The sequence below is a fragment of the Syngnathus floridae genome, unplaced genomic scaffold (genome assembly GCF_059516105.1).
Source record: "Syngnathus floridae isolate MCC-2025c unplaced genomic scaffold, RoL_Sflo_1.0 HiC_scaffold_44, whole genome shotgun sequence".
Classification (NCBI taxonomy): Eukaryota; Metazoa; Chordata; class Actinopteri; order Syngnathiformes; family Syngnathidae; genus Syngnathus; species Syngnathus floridae.
The window spans coordinates 230,837-250,372 of record NW_028284073.1 but is presented as its reverse complement, the minus strand read 5'-3'; the positions used below and the strand labels follow the sequence as shown (position 1 = coordinate 250,372).

The window sequence follows — 19,536 nt, the reverse complement described above, 5'->3', positions numbered from 1 at the left end:
CGCACTGAACAACACCATGCCGCACTGAACAACATTATGCCGCACTGAACAACATTATGCCGCACTGAACAACACCATGCCGCACTGAACAACACCATGCCGCACTGAACAACACCATGCCGCACTGAACAACATTATAACGCACTGAACAACACCATCCCGCACTGAACAACACCATGCCGCACTAAACAACATTATGCCGCACTGAACAACATTATGCCGAAATGAACAACACCATGCCGCACTGAACAACACCATGCCGCACTGAACAACACCATCCTGCACTGAACAACACCATCCCGCACTGAACAACACCATGCCGCACTGAACAACACCATGCCGCACTGAACAACACCATGCCGCAATGAACAACACCATCCCGCACTGAACAACATTATGCCGCACTGAACAACATTATGCCGCACTGAACAACATTATGCCGCACTGAACAACACCATGCCGCACTGAACAACACCATCCTGCACTGAACAACACCATCCCGCACTGAACAACACCATGCCGCACTGAACAACATTATGGCGCACTGAACAACATTATGCCGCACTGAACAACACCATGCCGCACTGAACAACACCATGCCGCACTGAACAACACCATGCCGCAATGAACAACACCATCCCGCACTGAACAACACCATGCCGCACTGAGCAACACCATGCCGCACTGAACAACACCATCCTGCACTGAACAACACCATGCCGCACTGAACAACACCATTCCGCACTGAACAACACCATGCCGCACTGAACAACATTATGCCGCACTGAACAACACCATGCCGCACTGAACAACACCATGCCGCACTGAACAACACGATCCCGCATTGAACAACACCATCCTGCACTGAACAACACCATGCCGCACTGAACAACACCATGCCGCACTGAACAACACCATTCCGCACTGAACAACACCATGCCGCACTGAACGACACCATCCTGCACTGAACAACACCATCCCGCACTGAACAACACCATGCCGCATTAAACAACACCATGCCGCACTGAACAACACCATCCTGCACTGAACAACACCATGCCGCACTGAACAACACCATGCCGCACTGAACAACACCATGCCGCACTGAACAACAACATGCCGCACTGAACAACATTATGCCGCACTGAACAACATTATGCCGCACTGAACAACATTATGTCGCACTGAACAACACCATGCCGCACTGAACAACACCATGCCGCACTGAACAACACCATGCTGCACTGAACAACATTATGCTGCACTGAACAACACGATCCCGCATTGAACAACACCATCCCGCAGTGAACAACACCATGCCGCATTGAACAACACCATGCCGCACTGAACAACACCATGCTGCACTGAACAACATTATGCTGCACTGAACAACACGATCCTGCATTGAACAACACCATGCCGCACTGAACAACACCATCCTGCACTGAACAACACCATGCCGCACTGAACAACACCATGCCGCACTGATCAACATTATGCCGCACTGAAAAACACCATGCCGCACTGAACAACACCATCCCGCACTGAACAACACCATGCCGCATTGAACAACACCATGCCGCACTGAACAACACCATGCTGCACTGAACAACATTATGCTGCACTGAACAACACGATCCTGCATTGAACAACACCATGCCGCACTGAACAACACCATCCTGCACTGAACAACACCATCCTGCACTGAACAACACCACCCCGCACTGAACAACACGATCCCGCATTGAACAACACCATCCCGCACTGAACAACACCATGCCGCACTGAACAACACCATTCCGCACTGAACAACACCATGCCGCACTGAACAACACCATGCCGCACTGAACAACACCATGCCGCACTGAACAACACCATGCCGCACTGAACAACATTATGCCGCACTGAACAACACCATGCCGCACTGAACAACACCATCCCGCACTGAACAACACCATGCCGCAGTGAACAACACCATGCCGCACTGAACAACACCATCCTGCACTGAACAACACCATCCCGCACTAAACAACACCATGCCGCACTGAACAACATTATGGCGCACTGGACAACATTATGCCACACTGAACAACACCATGCCGCACTGAACAACACCATGCCGCACTGAACAACACCATGCCGCACTGAACAACACCATGCCGCACTGAACAACATTATGCCGCACTGAACAACACCATGCCGCACTGAACAACACCATGCCGCACTGAACAACACGATCCCGCATTGAACAACACCATCCTGCACTGAACAACACCATGCCGCACTGAACAACACCATGCCGCACTGAACAACACCATTCCGCACTGAACAACACCATGCCGCACTGAACAACACCATCCTGCACTGAACAACACCATCCCGCACTGAACAACACCATGCCGCATTGAACAACACCATGCCGCACTGAACAACACCATCCTGCACTGAACAACACCATGCCGCACTGAACAACACCATGCCGCACTGAACAACACCATGCCGCACTGAACAACATTATGCCGCACTGAACAACATTATGCCGCACTAAACAACATTATGTCGCACTGAACAACACCATGCCGCACTGAACAACACCATGCTGCACTGAACAACATTATGCCGCACTGAACAACACGATCCCGCATTGAACAACACCATCCCGCAGTGAACAACACCATGCCGCATTGAACAACACCATGCCGCACTGAACAACACCATGCTGCACTGAACAACATTATGCTGCACTGAACAACACGATCCTGCATTGAACAACACCATGCCGCACTGAACAACACCATCCTGCACTGAACAACACCTTTCCACACTGAACAACACCATGCCGCACTGAACAACATTATGCCGCACTGAACAACACCATGCCGCACTGAACAACACCATGCCGCACTGAACAACACCATGCCGCACTGAACAACACCATGCCGCAATGAACAACACCATCCCGCACTGAACAACACCATGCCGCATTGAACAACACCATGCCGCACTGAACAACACCATCCCGCACTGAACAACACCACCCCGCACTGAACAACACGATCCCGCATTGAACAACACCATCCCGGACTGAACAACACCATGCCGCACTGAACAACACCATTCCGCACTGAACAACACCATGCCGCACTGAACAACACCATGCCGCACTGAACAACACCATGGCGCACTGAACAACACCATGCCGCACTGAACAACATTATGCCGCACTGAACAACACCATGCCGCACTGAACAACACCATCCCGCACTGAACAACACCATGCCGCATTGAACAACACCGTGCCGCACTGAACAACACCATCCTGCACTGAACAACACCATCCCGCACTGAACAACACCATGCCGCACTGAACAACATTATGGCGCACTGAACAACATTATGCCGCACTGAACAACACCATGCCGCACTGAACAACACCATGCCGCACTGAACAACACCATGCCGCACTGAACAACATTATGCCGCACTGAACAACATTATGCCGCACTGAACAACACCATGCCGCACTGAACAACACCATGCCGCACTGAACAACACCATGCCGCACTGAACAACACGACGTCGCACTGAACAACACGACGCCGCACAGAACAACACGACACCGCACAGAATAACACAATACCGCACAGAACAACACAATACCGCACAAACAGTTTTAGATAATATTACGTCGCAGTCATGTGACGCGGACATGACGTCAATAGGCGGAACTCACGGCAAAATTATAATCCGTGGGCGTGGCTTGCAACAGGAAGTAGGAAAGCGGCAGTTCTGGCAAACAAGACACAGCTGTTAGTAACACGATGACTAACAAGGCAAATATTTTTGTTTTCAGCTTGCAACTTGACCGTCTAGAGCGTACAAGGTAATTACAACTGTTTTTTTTTAGCCCTGAAAAGCAAGGGAGTGTGGCGTTTGGGAGGAATGTCGAACTCGGCGTCTGCTTCCAGCCACAGACGCCAAATTTCGACGATTATTTCGACTGGTCAACGGTTGTAAATTATTGCGTTGACTAAAAACTTTATTTAACTCTACTCTTAACTTTGCCGTTTCAGATATGCGGGTATTACACCGCGGAAATGACGTCAATAGGCTGAACTCTCGCCAAAATTCAAATCTGTGGGCGCAATGGCCTTGAGCGAGACACCGGATACAAACACGACGATTATCAACAGAAATATCTTTATTTTCCGCTTGCAAGTGGACCGTCTAGAGCGTACACGGTAAGTACAACTCATTGTGTTTAAAAAGATTTACGTTTGTGTAGTTTGCGTTGCGTTGTATCTGTGAATGTTGGTTGAGGCTAAATGTTAATGTTTAATTTCATTCCTTTAGGTTCCACGGTGTTTGTTGGCTGTATGTTTTCCACTGCAAGAAGAGGCTCGTATCATTGACCAGCAGGAGCTACAATGGTGAGTACCCCTTTCGTCTTCCATTTATGTTAAACACTTCCTATTTCATGTCTAACAGTACTCGATTTAACAAATAACCATAAATAAATACAGTGTGGGCAGTCACGTTAACATATGTGATTATCCTGCCTAATATGTTTATCACAAATATGTCACTAATCACTAATATGTTTATTTGTTTATCACAACACCTTTGCACCTTCAGCAATCGATTATTTACCTTCATCTACATAGAGACAGAACGATGGTGTCTTAAACATCTCATTCATTTCACCAAATAACTTCACGCAGGTGGATAACGGCCGTCTCGGTCACGCTATGTTGCGTGATGCAGTTTTGAAGAACCAAATGCATTTATTCAATGAATAAGTCAAGCTAGTTCTATGTTTATGATGTTGTAAGTTACGGTACCGATTGAAGTTGAGTTCGAAGCCAGTGGAAAACAGCGCTGCGTTTGTGCTCTCCAGGTACAAATGTTGTGATCTCTGACTGACGACCGGGCGAGACTCGAGTAAGAGATGTCCAAACGAGCTCCGGCAGGGCGGGCCAAGGCGGAGCGAACGGACGCCCTTCAGGCCGCCAATGACGAGCTGAGAACCAAACTGATGGACGTCCAGTTAGAACTTCAGCAGGAGAAGAACAAGGTGAAAACCTCAACAGACAGACACTGCCTGCCTCCCTGCCTGCCTCCCTGCCTGCCTCCCTGCCTGCCTCCCTCCCTCCCAGTTTTCCCGATGTAGATTAGACATGCGTGTGCCATGACTGTGTCAGCCTACATCAACAAATGCACCGAGGACGTCAGCACCACTAAGAATATCATCACCCGGGGCAACCAACGACCCTGGATGACTGAGGAGGTACGTCAAACGCTACGAGCGCGGAACTCTGCCTTCAAGTCTGGCGACAAGGAGACACTGAGGACAGCGAGAGCCAACTTGAACCGTGCCATCAGGATAGCGAAGCGAGACCGCAGTCGAAAATTTCAGGATCGTTTCCACGACGTCAAAAACATCAGGAGTATGTGGCAAGGCATACGGGCGATTACAGACTACAACTCACCCTCCCCCCCCCCGGTGGGTGTAGTTGATGCTGACTTTCTAAATGGTCTAAATAACTTCTTTGGGAGGTTCGAGGCACTAAACGGCACTCCAGCAGTTAAAACTGTCCCCCATCAGGAAGAGGAGGTACTCTGCCTTGACTCCGCCGATGTGTTGAAGACCCTGAGGAGAGTCAACCCCTGTAAGGCCCCTGGCCCCGACAACATTCCTGGGCGTGTGTTCAGGGAATGTGCAAGTCATCTGGCTGGGGTCATCACAGACATTTTTAACACCTCGCTGGGCCAAGCCACAGTGCCGGCGTGCTTTAAGACTGCCTCCATCATTCCGGTGCCGAAGAAACCTCAAATCACCTCATTTAATGATTACCGGCCTGTTGCACTGACTCCGGTTATGATGAAGTGCTTCGAAAGGCTGCTTAAAGGTCACATCGTTTCCAGACTCCCCCTATTATTTGACCCGTTCCAGTTTGCCGACCGGCAAAACCGCTCCACTCAGGACGCCATCTCCTCCGTTCTTCACCTGAGCCTGGCTCACCTGGAGGAGAAGAACACCCATGTGCGGAGGCTGTTCCTGGACTTCAGCTCAGCGTTTAACACCATCATCCCACAGCATCTGGTAGGAAAATTGGAACACCTGGGCTTCAACACCCCCCTTCGCAACTGGCTGCTAGACTTCCTCACCAACAGACCTCAGTCAGTCCGGGTCGGACAGAACACCTCTGATGTCATCACCCTCAGCACAGGCTCCCTTCAGGGCTGCGTCCTGAGCCCCCTGCTGTGCACCCTGATGACACACGACTGCGTCCTCAGGTTCACCACCAATCACATCGTGAAGTCAGCAGACGACACAACGGTGGTGGGGCTCATCAGAGACAACAACGACCTGGACTACAGAGAGGAGGTGGAGCAGCTGGTGGGCTGGTGCAGAGAAAACAGCCTGATCCTGAATGAGGAGAAGATGAAGGAGATCATCGTCGACTTCAGGAAAAAACAGCCTCACCACGCTCCACTGATCATCAACAGCTCAGCTGTGGAGGTGGTCAGCACCACCAAATTCCTGGGGGTCCACATCACAGAAGACCTCACCTGGACTATGAACACTACGGCACTGGTCAAGAGGGCACAGAAGCGCTTGTACTTCCTGCGGAGGATGAGGAGAGCCCACCTGCCCCCACCCATCATGAGGACGTTCTACAGGAGCACCATAGAGAGCATTCTGACAAGCTGTCTCTCTGTGTGGTGTGGAGGCTGCACCGCCTCCGATTGGAAGAACGTGAGGAGAGTGGTGAGGACAGCAGAGAGGATCATAGGGGCTCCTCTTCCCTCCATTCAGGACATTTCATCTCAGCGCTGCATGTCCCGTGCCCGTAACATCATCAATGACCCATCACACCCCCACCATGGACTGTTCTCCCTGCTGCCCTCTGGGAAGAGGTTTGCAGCATCCGCTGCAGGTCCACCAGGTTCTGCAACAGCTTTTTCCCTGCTGTCATCAGACTGTTGAACACTAGAACTGTTGAGCTCTAAACTGAACTCTGCATCACACATTCACAGAACTGTACTTTATGACACTACGGACCTCTATCTTGCACTATCTCGCACTACCAACTTTACTGAACTTGTATAAACCCTTTAAATAGAAGTTTAATACATGGTTTAGCATTCCTCTGCACACTCTTGAATACTGTTTTGCCTACTTGCACTATTGCATAATTATCACTGCTGCACTTTATACTTATTTTTAATATATATATATATATATATATATAGTATATATGTATATATATATATTTTCATAGGATATGTTACTTCTATTCAACTGCAATATCACTACTTTGTTGTAAGACGTATGCAACGGAATTTCGTTTTGTATGCACCATGTGCAGACAAGATGACAATAAAGTTTGTCTAAGTCTAAGTCATGTCAGGTCAGCTGTCTGGAGAGAGAGAGAAGTCAGGACCTGCGGGCGGAGCACCACCGTGCCACCGCCGCCATGACGGAACTCAAAAGCAAACTCCATGAGGAGAAGCAGAAAGAGTTAGCCATTACCAGGGAGACATTACTGCGGCAGCATGAAATGGAGCTGATGAGAGTGATCAAAATCAAAGATGGAGAGATCCAGCGACTGAATGCCTTGGTCCTCAGCCTGAGGGACGGCTCCATGGACAAGGTGATCCGCTCTATCCGTGTCTGACTATCCGCACGCCACGTCGGGCTTCGATGCGGCCGCTACCGTATTGTGTAGCTTGTCCCCAGTAAGCGTCGCGGCGCTCCGTTGCGGTCTCAACGGCCCGGTGTGGCGCAATGTCTGCTCAGGTGAGGAGGGGGGGCGCTTTGCTGGCGGAGGTGGAGGAGACGCGGCGGTGTCGGGAGACCGAGCGGTGTCGCCTCCACCAGGAGCGCGGAAGAAGCCCTGGCAGCGGCCCAGCAGGCCTGGCAGTCCCGAGCGGCCGAGCTCCGATCGGCTCATCACCAGCATCGGGAGGAGCTGAGCCGAACCAAGAGAGACTGCGAGAGGGAGATCCGCCGACTGGTAGGACTGATCAGATGCGCGGTGCGTGGCTATGTTCCCAATTTCGTTGTATACCTGCAGTGCAATGACACCTAAGGCATTCTATTCTATTCTATTTCACAAGAAGAAAATGTCCGGTTGCTCGCTTCGCTTTTGTCACAGCAAAGGTGTTCTAGTCGATTCCAGAAAAAAATTGGCCGGTTGCTCTCTTTGTTTTTGTCACAATTCTGGCAAATGAGTTTGCCCGCCTGCCTGAGCGCTCCCCGTTTGTACATCCAGACGGATGAGATCAAGCTGAAAGACAGAGCGGTTAGTGTTTTGGATGAAGCCCTGGGGCCGGCCACGTCCACCGCCTTCAGCTGCAGACTCAGGCTGCCGAGCAGCAGATCGCTGCCCTGAGGGATTCCCAAAGGGCGGGCCTAAACTACCCTGGAAGTGGGGTCAACGCCGCTACTAGCAATCCTCTTCATTGCGTAAGCCACCTCATCACACACTTGCAGTACGCATGACTTAGTTCGTTGCTGGAGGAAGGTAGCACAAAAACAGTTTTGAACTTTGAACGAGTGCTTGTGTGTGTGTGTTGCGGGGCGTTTTCAGTCTCAGGAGGATCGGGACACGCGACGGTTTCATCTGAAAATCGCTGAGCTCAGCGCAGTCATCAGGAAACTGGAGGATCGAAACGCCCTGCTTTCTGAAGAGCGCAATGAACTGGTAATTTATTGACGGCACGCTTGAAGGTTTGCGCTACGTTTGATGCGCGCCATCCAGCGAGGCACCCATTGCGCTTGCTTATTAGTTGAGCGGCGCGGCGAGTCGGTTGCCTGGTAGATGTCTTTTATTGGGAGCCAAAGCCACGATTCCGTTCAAACCGATGCAAAAGGAATGGATACGTTCTGGCCCGCGTGTTGTGCGTCTTTCACATCCCGCACTTCATGCTTGCAGCTAAAGCGACTGAGAGAAACAGAAAGCCAGTTTCTGCCACTCCTGTACAAAAACAAACGCCTGAGCAGGAAGAATGAAGAACTCTCGCTGGTGCTGTGTCGCCTTGAAAACAAAGTGCGCTTTGTCACCCAGGAGAACGAGGAGATGGCAAGCTTGGTAAGTCGACGCGGACAACGGCGGCGTGCCAACAGAGTCCACTGCATTTGTGTTCCACAGAGAAGGCCTAGTTCGCTCAATGACCTGGACCGCGGTTGCGGCCAGCAGGACGGTGAAATGGAGTTCCTTCAAGTTGTGGAGCAGCGGCACATCATCGACGACTTGTCCAAGGTCTTCAGGCAGGCGACTCGGTGCACGTACGGCAGCGCCGCGCTCGCTCGCTGTCGCCAGGAAACCTTTTCCGTCCAAAGCTTGGCCGGCGGCCGCCATCCAAAAAATTGGCCCCTTAAATTCCGACCTTTCAAGCAGGAGCATTGTGCGCACGCGTTTGAACACGCTTTAGACTTGTTTTGCCGTTTTCAGCAGCTCAAAGCTCCCGTTTTGTCAGCGCCTTTGCCACTCGCTGTGCGCTGAAAACGACGGACTTGCCCGGCTGCTCAGCCCGTCAACCATGAGCCGCGAGCGCGACGTCATTGTCCGTAGGCAGCTAGTGGCAAAATGCACCCTGTTAGAGTTGCGCTCGCTCCAACTTATTTTGCAAGAACCACACGGGAGACAAGTAAGTTCTTTTGGACACCTGCAGGTGGAGAGTCCATCCGTTGTACGAATGAAGTCTGACTCTCGGCTCCTGCACGAGCATTTTAATTAAGAGAAACAGGGTGGGTGTAAGAGTGGATTGAATAGAGGAAGCCCTTGACCTCTAGTCAAAACATAGCAAGGGGTGTTTTACGACTTTGTGTAGGAAGGGATAAGCGATAGGGATAAATAAGGGATAAATAATATTATTTATTACAGGTCGCAGTCAAAGTCAAAGCAACACAATGATACGATAAAGATAATCTGGAAAACCCTGACACACCCTGTAGTTGTCACTTTTGGAAAAGACGAGCGTCCCTCCAATCATCGCCGGTGACGTGTTTTTCAGGCTCTGGAGACAGGAGCTCATGTCAGAAATGTCATTGTGAGTCGCGTTTGTTTCTGCGCCGGAGCCGTTCGTTCCCTTTGCATCCAAAGAATCTCAAAGGCGGATTATTTGTGTCGACAGGAGAGAGATTTGCTGCTACGATACCGACGTCGAGAATCTCTGAGGAGGAACAAAGCGTGAGGTCCTGCAAGGTGAGTCTGTTTGTTTGCGGCTGCTTGGTGTTGCGCAAGATGAAATGGCCTTTTTCTCGCTATCGTTCCTCTCGTCGATTCATCGTGAGGTGTCGCTTCAGTTTGTTCAGAGAGATGTTTGCTTCCGCGCCCGCAGGTCATCGAAACATTTTACGGCTACGACGAAGACGTGTTGGTGGACTCGGACGGATCGTCCTTGTCTTTTCACACCGACAGAACCCCCGACACGGAACCCGAAGAGGTAGCCCGCCATTTCTGCCAGCGTATTGGCACCAAACATTCCTCTTCAGCCTGGAATCGGACTCGTCTTTGCGTCGCGGGTGCTTTGTCGCCCGTCTGACTGATTCTGGTACTAGTGCTGTGTTGCATTGGTGTGTGCATGAAGAGGCGGAGCTTCGCTACCGCCAGCTGACGCAAGAATATCAAGCGCTGCAACGAGCCTACGCTCTGCTAGCCCAGACCAGCGAAAGGGGACTACGACGCCGAGAAGGAGATCAAGGTGGCGCCCCTTCCCGCAACCCCCGGCCGGGTCGCAGCCTCCCCGTTCTCACCCAGCCTCGGGTGTTCTCTGGTCTGAAAGGAGGAGGAGGAGCCTCCCTCCTCCTCCTTTCAGACCAGAGAAAAGCTGATGGTAGAAATGGGTCACTATCAAAGCAGAGTAGCAGATCTGGAGTCAGCGCTGAAGCAACAAGGACAGGTAAGCTCATCAATGAGCACACCTTTTTCTCAGACAAAATAGCTACATTCTTCAGTCACTCATCCGTCTGGCATTACTGGAACAACCCCCCCCCCCCCCCCCCCCCCCGAACGTGGCTGGGAAAATGCGGAGAAAAGCAAATGTCATTTTCCAGTCAACCAAAGAATTTGTGGATGAAAATGACACAACATTCCAAAGCTGTCCACGCGTTTGTCTCTTCTAGAATGTCAAGTGGGTGGAGGAGAAGCAGCTGCTGCGTCAGAGCAATCAGCAGTTGGCCGAAAAGGTGACGGAAAGAAAGGCGCTGGGCGGAGTCGCTTGGCGTCACACCTGTCGGGAAGCCCCGCAGATGAGGTCTGACTGTCTTTTCAGGTCAGGCGGATGGAGGCGGAAGAAGCGCGTCTGAAAGAGCACATCCAGGATATCCGAGACCAAAACGAACTGCTTGAGTTCCGCATCCTGGAGCTGGAGGTGGGAAGACTCGCACAAGCGTGTTGAGGCCAGAGATGTGACGGACGGACGGACGGACGGACGGATGCATGCCTCTGCCTTTCAGGAGAGGGAGTGGCACTCCCCCGTCTTGAAGTTTCTGCAAGTCCGTTTCCCAGACGGCCTCAGCCCTTTGCAGATCTACTGCGAGGCCGAGGGCGTGAGCGTACGTAAGGCGTCCCTCGCAACCCTAACCTTAACCCGAGGTCCCAGAACACCTTACATTGCTCCTTGCGCCTTTCCCCCGGACATCGTCATCAGTGATCTGATGAAGAAGCTGGACATCCTGGGCTATAACGCCGTAAGTGTATGTCGAACTCCTTATGTTCGCACTCCACGAGACTCGGCGGCTCAAATGTGACTTTTGGAAGGCTTTGCGCTGAAAGAAGCTTGTTGACGCTGTGCCTTTGGGCTCTTGCAGAATCTCACCAACGAGGAGCAGGTGGTCGTGATTCACGCCAGGACCCTTCTCACCCTAGCCGAGAAGGTAACGCGCACGTCCACGCACGCTCTCGCATTCTGCTTATGTGACAGCAGCCTTTCCTCAGTGGTTAGAATACATCAAAGTGACCAAGTCAGCACTTCAACAGAAGATGTTGGACATTGAAAGTGAGAAGGTAGACAGACACGCGACATCAGCCAAGGGGAACTCCGGCAATGTGCCCCAACAATTCTGACCTTGAGCTGTGCTAGGATATGTTCTGCAAGCAGAAGGGCTACCTGGATGAAGAGTTGGACTTCAGGAAGTGTTCCATGGACCAGGCTCATAAGGTAAGCCGCCCTCAAATCTCCCGCCGGACCACTGATGGACGAGGATTGCGGCCCAGAGGATCCTGGAGCTGGAGGCCATGTTGTACGAGGCGCTACCGCAGCGGGACTGCCCCGCCACGGACGGCGAAAAAGCCAGCCACGCTGGCGTGAATGACGTGCTGACGGCGGATCAGAGAGAAGAGCTTAGGAGCGCCGTGGACCAATGGAAGCGAGCCCTGATGTGCGAGTTGAGGGAGCGCGACGCTTGCATCCTCCAAGAGAGAATGGATCTGCTGCACAGCGCGCAACAGGTAAGGGCCCAAAGCCAGCCCGGCACTTACTTGCACGCTTACTGGCTTTTGAATGCCACTTTCCATTTGTCCGTCCTAGAGGAACAAAGAGCTGAAAGAATTCATCGAAGCTCAGAAGAGACAAATCAAACAATTGGAGGAGAAGTTTCTGTTTCTCTTTCTATTCTTCTCCTTGGCCTTCATTCTGTGGCCCTAACACCAGCTGGTGAGTGAGCTCCAGCGGCACCGCACTCGACACCTCCGATACACTGCCAGCCGGTCTCAGACGTTGGCAGACGCTCCGATGCCAACGTATACCCCCCGCCACGGTGACAGAGGCACCGCGTCACACCGGCGCTCATCCAATCAGAAGGCAGGAAAAGCAAATTCACATGCAGGGCACTTTTGAACCAGAAGAGAGCGCCACAAAAAACGGTTGTTGCCCCAAACGCGCACTAAAAAGGGTCAGAATAACAAGAGTCCCACTGGCCAGCCGGGGCCACCCGTCCAGCTGTTTCTTCAGGGGGGAAAAAAATTGGAGTCACCGGTGAGTACATTTTGCATTTAGCTCTGCTTTTCTGCTTCTGTCTTCAAGTGTGTGGCATCCTGCGATCAAAGAGTCAGCCAACCCCAAAGCGGTTGACCTCAACGTCCCACCACCATGCCTACCAGAGCAGGTGACGTGATGCTTTGGACATCCTTCCGTCTCAGATGCCCAAAAGTACTCTTTGCCACATCTGCGGCAATACGGTGTCTTTTCAAAGGTGCAAATAAATCCAGCGTGGGCGGAACACGCACGTCTTCGGTTTTTCCCGCTTTGTTTGTGTGACAGCTGTTGTGAAAATTTTATACAAATAAAGTTGTATAGTACAGGTTTGGCCAAGCCGCAACTCCCGAACCGCATGCGGCTCTTTTATGTTCATATCAACATTTGTGTGTGTGTGTGTGTGTGTGTGTGGGGGGGGGGGGGGTTGTGCGTGTTGGCTTCACTTGAGTTCAATTTGGTATTTTGGTCAAAAGCGCATGTGGTGAAATTCCACAAAGTAGGATGGGCAAACACATTTTTTTAAACTATGAGTGTCAATTGGGCTCTCGAAATGGCAGGGAAAAGATGCACAGCAAAACGAAAATACGTAGATGAACACAGGACGTTTTAATCAGAGTGGGAAAGTTTCTATTTTTTGTTGAACGTGATGGCAAACCATTCTGCCTGATATGTCAGACCTCAGCGCATTTCAAAGATTCAAATCTTCAGCGCCATGCACTTCAGCTCACTCCATGCTAACATTGATCAGGCGTCGAACCCGCATCATCATGCTTAAGAGGTGGCCATGCTAACCAGTGCGCCATTATGTCAACGCATAATAACTAAGTCTACTGGTCAAAACAGCGGTTACTATATGACGTCGCTACGTCGTGGTCACGTGACGCAGACAAGACGTCAATGGACGTGGGCAGAGTTAAGTTGTTTAAAAGGGAGTAGGCAGAAGAAATATTTAATTTATTTAAATCTATTTTGAGTGCACACCATTATGCCAATGCATAACAACTGTAAATCTACTAAACAAAACAGCGGTTGCTATATGACATCTGCCACGTCGTGGTCACGTGACATACGTGACGTCGATGGGCGTAACTTTCGCCGGAATTCAAATCCGCGGGGAGAGTTAACTTGTTTAAAAGAGAGTGGGCAGAAGAATTATTTAATTTATTTAAATCTATTTGGTGTGTGCGCCATTATGTCAATGCATAACAACTGTAAGTCTACTAAACAAAACAGCGGTTGCTATTTGACGTCTGCCACGTCGTGGTCACGTGACGCGGACGTGACGTCGACGCCTACTTTACATCCCACCGATCACAGGACTCCTCGGCTGCATAACCGTGCCCCCTTCCCAACCAATCGGATTTGCTATACGCGAAAACGACGCCAATGGAAAGAGCTTCCGCCCAAATTTAAATCCGTGGGCGTGGCTCGCGGCAGGAAGTAGGAAAATGGCGGCGATGTTGACAAAGACACAGCGGATGGTAACATACGACTAACAAGAGAAATATTTTTATTTTCTGCTTGCAACTGGACCGTCCAGAGCGTACACGGTAAGTACAACTCATCGTTTTTAAAAAGAAGTACTTTTGTTGCCCTGAAAAGCGAGTGAGCGTGGCGTTTGTGGGGGACGTCGAATTTCGACGATTCTTTCTGGTCAACGGTTGTAAATGATTGTGTTGATTAAAAAAGAAAACTTGATGTAACTCTACTTTTAACTGCCGTTTCAGATAGATTTGGAATTGCATCACATCCAATTTTGCCTAGAGCGTACACGGTAAGTAACACTCGTTGTGTTTAAGGAGATTTACGTTTGTAATAGCAGAAGTGTAGCCGCGTTGCGTTGTACGTGTGAATGTTGGTCCGGGCGAAATGTTAATGTTTAATTTCATTCCTTTAGGTTCCACGGTGTTTGTTGGCTGCAAGTTTTCCACTGCAAGAAGAGGCTCATATCATTGACCAGGAGCGAGCTACAATGGTGAGTAGCCATAACATTTATGTTAAACACTTCCTATTTCATGTCTAACAGTACTTGATTTAACAAATAACCATAAATAAATACAGTGTGGGCACTGAAGTTAACATATGTGATTATACTGCCTAATCTGTCACCGAGTAGATTGTTGCAAAGTAATATAAGATCCAAAGTTGTAATTCAGAATAGTTTTCAAAAGAAGGCCATTAGAATTATATACAAGTCTGATTACCCTGAACAAGCTATTAATTAAATCACAAATTCTTCAATTCAAAGATTTGGTAGATTATCAGACAAATAATGTCTAACAGTAATTGATTTAACACATCACGATAAGTAGATTGAGTGTGGGCACTCTCAAGTTAACATATGTGATTATACTGCCTAATCTGTTACAGAGTATGTTGTTGCCAAGTAATGTAGAATAGATCCAAAGTAGTAATCCAGAATAGTTTTGAAGAGGCCATTAGAATGATAAACAAATCTGATTACCTTGAACATAATAACAAGCTAAGTGTTTAATATGTCCTATGAAGTCAAAATTGGGCACCATCATGTGGTGAAATTTGGAATTGCATCACATCCAATTTTGCCTGGGAACAAACAGATTACATAAATCTTAGTTTTGAATAAGCCACTCCTTCTCAAACAAGTAAACTCTGCCCATTTTGCGCAGTAGATGTTCTGTTAATATCTAGTATTTATACAAAGTCATAATTTAAATTGCTTTCAACCTTCATTCATCGGTTCAACCAACATTACTCGCTCTTATTACCAACTTGTATTGATTTAACTAAGCGTTTAATACTTCCTATCAGGTCTCAAATCGAGATTTGGCAAAATACAATTTCAGCAAATCCAATTTTGCCAGGGAACAAAAATAGATTAAATAAACTAAATAAGTCCTCTTCCCATTAAATAAATCAGAAAAGTCTGTCTTGTAACCAGTCCTCTTCAAACAAGTAAAGTCTGCCCATTTTGTGCCGTAGATTTTGTGTCTATGCCTAGTATTTAAACAAAATCATAATTTAAACGACTTCTTTCCTTCATTCACTTTGGAAATTTGGAATTGCAGCAAATCGAATTTTGGCAGGGAACAAAAATAGATCAATTAAACTAAATAAGTCTTCTTCCCATTAAATAAATTAAAAAAGTCTGTCTTGTAACCAGTCCTTTTCAAACAAGTAAAGTCTGCCCATTTTGTGCCGTCGATTTTGTGTTAATGCCTAGTATTTATACAAAATCATAATTTAAAGGACTTCATTCCTTCATTCACTTTGGAAATTTGGAATTGCAGCACATCAAATTTTGCCTGGGAAGAAAAGTAGATTAAATAAATTTAATAAGTCTTACTACTTCCCATTAAATAAATTAAATACGTCTTACTTGTTCCCACTCCTTTTCAAAACAGTAGTTTAAAACGAGGGCCCTTCACTCAATCTTTAACCTCAACCCCGCACGTTGTGTTGTATCTGTGAATGTTGGTTGTGGCCAAATGATAGTTTTCTTTCATTCGTTTAGGTTCCAAGAAAACTTGATGTAACTCTACTTTTAACTGCCGTTTCAGATAAGCGGGTATTACGTCGCAGTCAAATGCCGCGGATATGACGTAATTGCCCGAACCTCCGCCAAAATTCAAATCTGTTGGCGCGATGGCCGTGAGCCACTGAGCAGCGACGATTATCAACAGAAATATCTTTATTTTCTGCTTGCAACTGGACCGTCTAGAGCGTACACGGTAAGTAACACTCATTGTGTTTAAGGAGATTTACGTTTGTAATAGCAGAAGTGTAGCCGCGTTGCGTTGTACGTGTGAAAATTGGTCGAGGCGAAATGTTAATGTTTAATTTCATTCCTTTAGGTTCCACGGTGTTTGTTGGCTGCAAGTTTTCCACTGCAAGAAGAGGCTCGTATCATTGACCAGGAGCGAGCTACAATGGTGAGTAGCCATAACATTTATGTTAAACACTTCCTATTTCATGTCTAACAGTACTTGATTTAACAAATAACCATAAATAAATACAGTGTGGGCACTGAAGTTAACATATGTGATTATACTGCCTAATCTGTCACGGAGTAGATTGTTGCAAAGTAATATAAGATCCAAAGTTGTAATTCAGAATAGTTTTCAAAAGAAGGCCATTAGAATTATATACAAGTCTGATTATCCTGAACAAGCTATTAATTAAATCACAAATTCTTCAATTCAAAGATTTGGTAGATTATCAGACAAATAATGTCTAACAGTAATTGATTTAACACATCACGATAAGTAGATTGAGTGTGGGCACTCTCAAGTTAACATATGTGATTATACTGCCTAATCTGTTACAGAGTATGTTGTTGCCAAGTAATGTAGAATAGATCCAAAGTAGTAATCCAGAATAGTTTTGAAGAGGCCATTAGAATGATAAACAAATCTGATTACCTTGAACATAATAACAAGCTAAGTGTTTAATATGTCCTATGAAGTCAAAATTGGGCACCATCATGTGGTGAAATTTGGAATTGCATCACATCCAATTTTGCCTGGGAACAAACAGATTACATAAATCTTAGTTTTGAATAAGCCACTCCTTCTCAAACAAGTAAACTCTGCCCATTTTGCGCAGTAGATGTTCTGTTAATATCTAGTATTTATACAAAGTCATAATTTAAATTGCTTTCAACCTTCATTCATCGGTTCAACCAACATTACTCGCTCTTATTACCAACTTGTAATGATTTAACTAAGCGTTTAATACTTCCTATCAGGTCTCAAATCGAGATTTGGCAAAATACAATTTCAGCAAATCCAATTTTGCCAGGGAACAAAAATAGATTAAATAAACTAAATAAGTCCTCTTCCCATTAAATAAATCAGAAAAGTCTGTCTTGTAACCAGTCCTCTTCAAACAAGTAAAGTCTGCCCATTTTGTGCCGTAGATTTTGTGTCTATGCCTAGTATTTAAACAAAATCATAATTTAAACGACTTCTTTCCTTCATTCACTTTGGAAATTTGGAATTGCAGCAAATCGAATTTTGGCAGGGAACAAAAATAGATCAATTAAACTAAATAAGTCTTCTTCCCATTAAATAAATTAAAAAAGTCTGTCTTGTAACCAGTCCTTTTCAAACAAGTAAAGTCTGCCCATTTTGTGCCGTCGATTTTGTGTTAATGCCTAGTATTTATACAAAATCATAATTTAAAGGACTTCATTCCTTCATTCACTTTGGAAATTTGGAATTGCAGCACATCAAATTTTGCCTGGGAAGAAAAGTAGATTAAATAAATTTAATAAGTCTTACTACTTCCCATTAAATAAATTAAATACGTCTTACTTGTTCCCACTCCTTTTCAAAACAGTAGTTTAAAACGAGGGCCCTTCACTCAATCTTTAACCCCAACCCCGCACGTTGTGTTGTATCTGTGAATGTTGGTTGTGGCCAAATGATAGTTTTCTTTCATTCGTTTAGGTTCCAAGAAAACTTGATGTAACTCTACTTTTAACTGCCGTTTCAGATAAGCGGGTATTACGTCGCAGTCATGTGCCGTGGATATGACGTAATTGCCCGAACCTCCGCCAAAATTCAAATCTGTTGGCGCGATGGCCGTGAGCCACTGAGCAGCGACCATTATCAACAGAAATATCTTTATTTTCTGCTTGCAACTGGACCGTCTAGAGCGTACACGGTAAGTAACACTCATTGTGTTTAAGGAGATTTACGTTTGTAATAGCAGAAGTGTAGCCGCGTTGCGTTGTACGTGTGAAAATTGGTCGAGGCGAAATGTTAATGTTTAATTTCATTCCTTTAGGTTCCACGGTGTTTGTTGGCTGCAAGTTTTCCACTGCAAGAAGAGGCTCGTATCATTGACCAGGAGCGAGCTACAATGGTGAGTAGCCATAACATTTATGTTAAACACTTCCTATTTCATGTCTAACAGTACTTGATTTAACAAATAACCATAAATAAATACAGTGTGGGCACTGAAGTTAACATATGTGATTATACTGCCTAATCTGTCACGGAGTAGATTGTTGCAAAGTAATATAAGATCCAAAGTTGTAATTCAGAATAGTTTTCAAAAGAAGGCCATTAGAATTATATACAAGTCTGATTACCCTTAACATAACAACAAGCTATTAATTAAATCACAAATTCTTCAATTCAAAGATTTGGTAGATTATCAGACAAATAATGTCTAACAGTAATTGATTTAACACATCACGATAAGTAGATTGAGTGTGGGCACTCTCAAGTTAACAGATATGATTATACTGCCTAATCTGTTACAGAGTATGTTGTTGCCAAGTAATGTAGAATAGATCCAAAGTAGTAATCCAGAATAGTTTTGAAGAGGCCATTAGAATAATAAACAAATCTGATTACCTTGAACATAATAACAAGCTAAGTGTTTAATATGTCCTATGAAGTCAAAATTGGGCACCATCATGTGGTGAAATTTGGAATTGCATCACATCCAATTTTGCCTGGGAACAAACAGATTAAATAAATCTTAGTTTTGAATAAGCCACTCCTTCTCAAACAAGTAAACTCTGCCCATTTCGCGCAGTAGATGTTCTGTTAATATCTA

At 47.0% G+C, this 19,536-nt stretch overlaps 1 long non-coding RNA gene across 1 annotated transcript; it reads left to right on the top strand.

The window, feature by feature from the left end:
- The first annotated feature begins 11,103 nt into the window (after positions 1-11,103).
- Positions 11,104-11,622, top strand: LOC148378454 (uncharacterized). The gene is made up of 3 exons (XR_015855871.1): positions 11,104-11,197; positions 11,284-11,382; positions 11,468-11,622. It is a non-coding gene; the product is annotated as an uncharacterized LOC148378454 (long non-coding RNA).
- Positions 11,623-19,536: the final 7,914 nt, after the last annotated feature.